The following is a 6934-nucleotide window of genomic DNA, read 5'->3' as shown; positions in this document are numbered from 1 at the left end:
GTTTTTGTTTAAACATTTATTAATTTTGCATTGTAAGTGCCTTTTTTCCACAAAAACGGCACGTGGGCTACAACTGCCTTTTCCCCTTCTTCTTCATTTCTAATTTAAATAATATTATTTTTGGATATTAAATATCGATTCAATTCGATTAATAAATGACAATCTCGATTCTTTTATGAATCTATTTTTTTGGCACAATCCCTAATATATATATATATATATATATATATATATATATATATATATATATATATATATATGTATATGATTTAGTTGAACCAACATGAGGCCTCTGTCGTTCTCTCATCTGTCCATGACCCAATTCCTCATTCCTCAACTGTCTGTCAAAGTTTTGCACCATCCAATTGGCAAAGAGGCTCAGCGGACTGAACGCTCTCCAATGATTTCACTGACATACGTCAGTTCTGTTTTGCCCGAGCGGCGGCGCAACCGATGCGACATTCCGACGGGGACGTACGGAGGTCAACACCTCAGCAAAAAAAAAAAAAAAAAAAAAAAACAATGACAGATGCGAAAGCAAGATAAGAATTTGCCACGGCATCCGACTGTCACTAGCACGAAGAAAAAAAAATTTTTTTTAAACCCCGCAGAGTTGGTACCAGTGTCCATTTCGCTTGCGAAAGAATTTGCCTGGGAGCTCGGGCCCTGACAGATTAGCCCCAGCGCGCAGATGGGGCAAGTTGTTGCGCGTCTGTGTGAAACAAGAGCTACTTTTATGAAGCCACGTAACACAAGCCTCGCGCTGGTCCGCGCCGAGACCAGGTAAAGCGATCCCTCGATGAAAGTGAGGGCGGCGCTCCGCCCTTTCATGTTTTTCCGTAAGGTTTTATTCGGAGCGCGCTGCAGACGGACGGCCGCGGACAGAAATGACGGACAATTAAGATTGCACAAAGGCAAGGGAAATTCAGTATCGGGCTACATGACCCCCACCATTTTGCTTGTATTTCAATGCATATGGCTTCCTTTTGTGATGAAATTCTTGGAGGAAAAAATCTGTGTGAAAGACAGACAGAGAAAAGTACGGGTAAAACATATATATACACCTGGCAGCTCCCGCCTAAACCCACCTTCATGCATCAAAGAGCCAAAGCAATGGAGGGATGTGGGGATTAATGTGGAAATAAACCTTCGCCTTTCTACATATCAAAGACCAGATAAGCTTATGAAGTTTCATTCATATGTTTTATTCTGCAGAAGAAGAAGAAGAGAGAGAGGGGGGGAAAAAAATGGCCGTTTGTGATGACGGCTGAGGAACGACGACGATAGCGCCACGATAACGACAACAACACTTCAACTGAATCCATTTCCAAAAGGAGGAAGGAACAGGTTTGAGAAATATAAATTAACATCGCTTCGGCGAAAAAGGAAGAAAAAAAAAAGGTGGAGGTGCATCCATGAACGTCCGCCGACGGGGGATTTCTTCATCCCGGGTAACTAAGACATCTAGTTTGAGCTATAAAAGGAAAGTCAGACAGCGGCTGGAGACAGAATAGAATTTTTTTTTTTTTTTTCAGAGGGATGTTTAAACCTGGGAATGGATTTTATATTTCCAGCAGAATATCAAGGGCGAGCAGGTGAGCTTCCGGGATTTTCGTTCGACGGCTAATCTTGATCCGCCGGTAAATGTGGATGAGGAAATAAAGTCAGGCAAGGCAATGTAATTGTGGCCATTTTAGGAATGCGCAAGAAGGAACTTGGCATGACAAACAACCGACCCAAGACAAAATAAATTGATTGCGGACGGAGGAATGCTGAGTAAAGCAACCGCCATAATATTATTGTTAAACACTGATTTAGTAAATAAAATATTCGTCGGGGATAAAAGTCTGACCCTGGTACAAAACAGGAATATCAATTTATGACTTTTCGCCTCCACAATGTATTTCAAAAATGCTTTTTATCTCAACACATTCATTGCCAGACCAGCAAAAAAAAAAAAAAAAAAAAAGCATAATTTGAAGTCTTTTTCCGTCAATGGCAGTGAATGAGTTAACAGCACTAACTTGATCCTGTATGAAAATGGATTAAATGTGTCAAGAAATACTGTAATGCAGAATAACCAATAATCATCACAAAACAACGTTTGCAGTGGATCTAATATAGCAAATTCAAACTGAATTTTTCATTTTAAGAATTGCACTATTTTGATTTTATATTCTGCTAAATCGCTCTAGACTCTTTTTCAATTGATGAGATTCAATGTACTTTAATTATTATTATTATTATTATTATCACTAGGGATGTTCAATACCACTTTTTATTCAGACCAATACCAGTAAGAGTACTCAAGTTTAATAGTCACCAATACCGATACCACGAGTAATTTTTGAAAAAAAAAAAAAAAAAAAAAAAAAAAAAAATACCCACCCCAACCAAAAACAAATAAATATAAATATAAATATATCCCGATATAGTTATATAATTTTCTTGAAAACTACATGAAGTTAATAGCAATTTTCTATTTTTTTTTTATTTCAAATTCCTGATCGTAAAAAAAAATGGTTTTGAGAGGATGCCGCCGATACTGGTATCGGTTGCCGTCGCGAGTACCGATACCTTGAAAAAAGGACGGATATTGGCCTGATACTGATACCGATAGCAGTACTTTCCCATTTCTAATTATTATTATTTATAATAATAATAATAATAATAATAATAATAAGCACAATGTATATTTACATATAATTCAATTTTTTTTTAGTTTATTTGGGTATGATACATTTAAGACAAACATTTGTATACAATAGTTAGTACATTACATATTGTTGTCATTGTCAAATTTCACCCAAGAGGTTTCGAGATTTTTTTTTTTTAATGAGGTCCTGGAAAAAAAAAAAAAGAAAAAGGAAAAAAAAAAAGGATAATTTTTCCATCTGTGGCTTCTCCTGTTCCCATTCAGTTAATCAAATTACATGGCATCTCTAATCTCGTTTAATCTCGCTTTATGAGCCAGTTTATTACCGTAAATTCGTTATTATTCTTTATTACCGTAAATTCTTTACACCCTGCAGCAACGAGGAGGTGCGATTCAAAGGAGCTCACTGGGTAGCAAAAAAAAAAAGGAAAATTGTAGTCAGTATTTCTTGAGCTCTGATTTAAGTTTGCCACAAATAGCACTTAAGACGCAAGCATCGTTAAAAACTAAATGTTTAACTCATTTGCTCCCAATAACGTGTAAATACGTATTGTTTTATGTTGTAAGTGTCCCAAAGACATATTTATACGTTTTTTTTGTTGTTTTTTTTTTGTTTTATGCTAGAGCATACAGAAGACTTTGACGCAGCCTATCAACTGCAAAGAACGGTTGGAGAAATGGTAGTTATTACACAAACGGCCAGCAGGTGGCAGCAGAGCAAAGGAGATCAACCAGGGCCATGTAGAAAAATTACTTAGAATTTTAAATAGATTTGTGAAAACTGATGAAACTTAGCTCTCTTCTAATGCTAATTGCTGCAAAACGGAAAGAGATAGAAACATACTTTTTTTTTCCTGATGAAAGAAGAGACTTGAATCTTTCTTTTGATAGGTTCCATGCTTTTATAGCAATAGAACACAATATTCTGTGGGCCTTGCAAAATCAGTCAAAATCCAGTAAAACAGGGATTGCGAAATGTGAAAATGGCGGCGAGTGAATGAGTTAATATACGAGACGAGAATAAAGAGATTCTCTAGTATATTAAAAAAAAAAAAAAAGTTTGAATAAAAATCTGGAGAACATGCAGCATATCGATTTGAGCATTAACGGCATACAGATGGAGATCGCTTCTGCCCTATCGGGTTGAAGTTATTAATGGACGCGAGTTGTTCTGCCAACCCGCTAATCGCAAACCGCGCCGAACCGCTTCATATATCACTCATCCTCGCGCTCACGTGCGCGCTCACGTGCGCGGAGCCCCAGCGAGCTAACCAATCAGTCGGGCCGCCGAGCACGCCGGCAACCGGCCAAGCGCCGAATGAACCGGCTCGTCGGGGCTGCGAGGAATCAGCCGGGAGTCGTTCAGCCACTCGCCTGTCCGCCGTCATCAAGGGTGACAAAGTCAACCTTACTCGTCAGCAATTCTGTCTGCCAGGCCAAACTATTCGCACTTAATCCTTGGAGAAAAAAAAAAGAAAATAAATAAATATATATATATATACAGCATGCAATCTGTACACCATAAACACAATGTGACACTCGATTTATCACCGCATTCTTGGCTTCGCAGAAGATATAGTGAAGCCCACAGTGGCCGAAATTTCACCTCCGCCCATTTGCCATTAACATACCCCCCCCCCCCCTCTCTTCTGCTTACCAAAATACTTTCTTACAACTGCTGAATCTGTTAGTGATAATAAGTAGCGTAACGTCTGAGCTCTCCGTCAAAGCCAAACTAAATCTCTCTAAAGTGCGACCAAGTCGTGATATACGGCATTGAACACTTGTATTAACAGTGTTTCAATTTGGTAGCGAGATGAATCCAAAATGGATGCGGGCAGTATCATATTTTTGCGTGTTCTCATCAAGTCACTCATTATTTTTTTTAGGATAAAACGGCATCAAAAAATGTTTGGCACTTTCCATCACTCGATATTCACTCATTTGCTCCCAATAACGTGTAAATACGTTTTTTTTAATGTTCTAAGTGTCCCAAAGTGTCCCTGGTAGCATCCATTTTCTTAACCGCTTATTCCTCACAAGGGTCGCGGGGGTGCTGGAGCCTATCCCAGCTGCCATCTTAACTCATTTGCTTCCAATAACGTGTAAATACGTTTTTTTTAAATGTTCGAAGTGTCCCAAAGACGTATTTATACGTTGTTGTTTTTTGTTTTGTTTTTTTATGCTAGAGCATACACAAGGCTTTGTTGCAGCCTCTCAACTGCAAAGAACTGTTGCAGAAATGGTAGTTATTACACAAATGGCCAGCAGGTGGCAGCAGAGCAAAGGAGATCAACCAGGGCCATCTAGAAAAAAAGCTCAATTACTTACAATTTTGAATAGATTTGTGAAAACTGATGAAACTTAGCTCTCTTCTAATGCTAAATGCTGCAAAAACGGAAACAGATAGAAACATTTTTTTTCCCTGATGAAAGAAGAGACTTTAATCTTTCAATGAGTTAATCGCAGGGAGTAATGCTACATTTACCAACTGTTTCATTTTTTTTGTTCATTTATTTCAGGCAATAATCAACATTAATAATATATCAATTTTTCTAGACAAATTTTTCTAAACCTAACCTGAAAAGGAGTGGGAGGAAGAAAAACTTATTAAGTCCTACCCCCAATATCATTAGTATCAAAACAAATGTAGTTACTTTCCTATAAACTTGCACTAACCAACAGCGGTTGTCATAATACTGAAAAACGTAATTAATTAAGTAACATGACATCAACAGCTCATACCAGCAATGGTAATAAAAAAAAAATAACAATACCAGCTTGGGTAAAAGACAAACTAGAAACAAAACAAGTCCACAAATGGCATATCAATAATTCTAAGACACAAGCATGCCAACAGTGGCGATAGATCGTATGTAAAATAGGAAGGCAGCAAGTATACGCTATCACAATAAGATAATTCAAAAACGAGTTGTTTCGGAAAACGCCGTTAAAATGTGTCGAACGACTCGGTCTTTTGAGAAAACCAAGATCCCAGTTTTGCATCGTTCAAGTCGAAATCCCAGTCGATAAATTTTGTACGGAGGTCGCAGTTATGTGAGAACCCGGTGTCACATCCAAACCTAGTCACAAAAAAAAAAAAAAAAAAAAAAAACAGATTGCAAACACATGACAGACGTTTCTGAGCTCTGGAATTTGGCTTGTGTTCGAAATAAAGCACTGCATGTTCAATTATTTGATTTATTTATTTTTTTTCCCAAAAAATGAATGGCGTCTTTTCCAGTTCTGTTAAATTTTATTTTGACGGTCTGGATAACGAATGGATGGATATTTTGACAGTAACATACTTTAGTTAACTACAATTAGGTTAGTGTCATTTTGCATTTTGGAGTTTATACAAATTATTTAGGTATACCATTTTAGATCACTTTTAGCTAGTCCATCCCATTGAAATTTTGTGTGACTCCAACTCTTGCATTCATTACAAATACTTGTGCATTACAACATCGCCACACATGTCAAGAGATTTTTTTTTTTTTTTTTTCTTTCCCGAAAGCAAAACTTCTGGTCTAGATTTGGAGCGCAGATGAAAATAACAACAGAACAAATAAAATCACAACATGTAAGAAACCACAATGACGAACAGGGAATTACAACAACAAATCACAAAACAAGACAACAAATAACATGTGGCAACAAATCACAGATTCGATTAGCGCCATAAAACTTCTAAAGCCAAAAAGAGTCGACAGTTTTGGGCATCAAGGGTTTGAAAGCAGATGAAATTTTAATAAGTGGTCACACAAAGGAGACTTTGCTTGATGGAAATACTACCAAGGGACTAAGTTAGTCCTTTTTCCAAACTTATCCGACCCATGTGCTTGCAGCAAAAACAGTCTGCAATGGTCAATTCACAGGAGCGGAGAGACCAAGCCTTGTTGCCAAGAGCGAAAAACAGACAATTTGCCCTTCCCGGAAAAACAAAACAAAACAAAACAAACTTTAGTTAGCATCTATAGTTTTGTGGCACAAACACAGGACGTTTGGTCCTCTTTTGTAGCATCTAAGTTTCTCAGAGAGCACAGAAACCGCAAATTTTCAGCGAGTTAGGTGAACCCACAATATGCACTAAACTAACTAAGTTTTCATTTTAAGTTTGTGAAGATAGTTTGTCAAATTTTGGATGAGCCTTATAAGGTATAAGAAGTTATTTTGGCTGGAAAAGTACTCGCATATCCTGCATCAGAGGCAGACTGGCCATCGGGAATTTCGGGAGTTTCCCGGGCGGCCATTTTAAAGCCGGGTCGCACACACCCT

The sequence above is a fragment of the Festucalex cinctus genome, chromosome 7 (genome assembly GCF_051991245.1).
Source record: "Festucalex cinctus isolate MCC-2025b chromosome 7, RoL_Fcin_1.0, whole genome shotgun sequence".
Lineage (NCBI taxonomy): Eukaryota > Metazoa > Chordata > Actinopteri > Syngnathiformes > Syngnathidae > Festucalex > Festucalex cinctus.
Note: the sequence above shows the minus strand (reverse complement) of the source record.